Source organism: Hesperophylax consimilis, chromosome 16 (genome assembly GCF_061612785.1).
Source record: "Hesperophylax consimilis isolate HC1 chromosome 16, BYU_Hcon_1.0, whole genome shotgun sequence".
NCBI lineage: Eukaryota > Metazoa > Arthropoda > Insecta > Trichoptera > Limnephilidae > Hesperophylax > Hesperophylax consimilis.
This window is the reverse complement of record NC_142851.1, coordinates 19,683,221-19,685,104: the sequence shown is the minus strand read 5'-3', so window position 1 is coordinate 19,685,104 and position 1,884 is coordinate 19,683,221.

The following is a 1,884-nucleotide window of genomic DNA, read 5'->3' as shown; positions in this document are numbered from 1 at the left end:
AACTTTGACGTTGTCCTGCCACAGACCGCCTTCTATACCGCATTTTATATATACTTTATTTTGTGTAGACTGCCATGTATCTGTTGTCGGATATGTTATGCATTTGACATACATAGAATACATGCGCAAGTCACATTTTTTAATATTTTTTTTATTTTTATTTCTTTATTGGTTTAAAGATGTACAATAACAATTCACACATATTACAATATTTTTAAATATTTGAAACAGTATCGTAAAACGCTTTTTTTCCTGAGCAAGCGCTCGTGTTAAAGAAGTGGAGAAACGTAACTAATTACTATTTTAACAAATTATTATTTTAAGCAAATAAAAATAAAATTTACAAACAATTGTTATAAAACATTAATAGAAAAAAGGAGGAGAGAAAAAAGAAAAAAGGTATACCTAAAATTATTTTAGAGAATTATGATATCATTTTAAAAGTGTAATAAATAAAGAAATTCTACTGAATTATTTTTTATAGTGTTTTTGAATTTAGCGTAATTTTTTTGTAATCTTACATCTAGAGGTAATTGGTTAAACCATTTCACTCCACAATATTTATAAAATTGTTGGGCTGTGGTGGTATTGCAGCACGGGATGGTTATAGAACCATGCACATTTGATCTGTTGCTGTTCGAAAAAAGTGTTTGGTTTTCGTTGTTGAAAGAATCCTTGTGAATTTGTAGAAGTGATGTTTTTTTATAAGTGATTAGCAGATAAGTGACTTTAAATTCTTTAAATAATCTGATGGTGGGATAATCGTATGGCTTATTTAAAATTATTTTTATTAATATTCTCTGTATGATTTCTAAAGGTAAGAGAGAGGTTTTGAATGCACCACCCCAGCCAACAATTCCATATTGCAATACAGATTGAATTAGTGAAAATATATGGTTCGTAATAAGTTTGTGGTTCGATGTATTTTTGGATGATAAAACTGAACAAAGAAAAACAAATACTTGGAAAAATAAAATAAATTAGATCTCAACAACAGCGCCACCTATTGGGTCAAAACTATCGTATGGTTTAAGCATACATACACACGTTATTATACAGCATTAAATTATTAAATTAAATCGAATTTCTGGAAAACCATTTTTTATGTTTTCTTAAATCGTGGTATGTTTGCCAACATTGAAAACTTGATTATTATTTTTTTGTTTATTTACGGCGCGGCGGGTATATGGGTTTGCCCAATTAGCAAAAGATTACCGAGTTCAACAACACCAACTAACTAACTAACCGTTCTCCGCAGGGGTAGGCAGAAAGGACCCACCGGCAAACAACTCGGTCTTAGCACACACTCCTTGCCTCATTCATATTCATATATCGTCTCATACGTACTCTTATATTATTCCGACTCATGACATGGCCTAACTCAAGTATTTTATTCACTTGATCGTGCCATGTCTTCTTCGGGCGTCCCCAACTTCTTGCACCTTCTCATTTGCGTCATGTATTCTCCCTACACTCCTTTCTTCGTTCATTCGCTCCACATCCCTAAATCATCTAAGCGTCATTTTCTTAATCTTACTCACTACGCTTACATCATCCTTGTCTTCTTTGTGGATCTCCACGTTACTCATACGATCATGTATGGTTTTACCACATATACGCCCGAGTGGTATCTCACTTCTACAGCATTCAGTCTACTTGCATCCTTCCTCTGCCAGTTCCATGCCCAACTGCCATACATCGGGGTACGTGTCAGCACTCTATTGTGGACTACTACCTTCGCTTCTTTGGACAGTTTTTGCTAACGCCAACCGCTTTCAGTCCTCCATTAACTGAGTTATCTGAATTTACCCTTCTTTCAATATCAGTTCACGTAAACATACACTCCAAATAAACAAACTTGTCCACCTGTCCCACGTATTTATC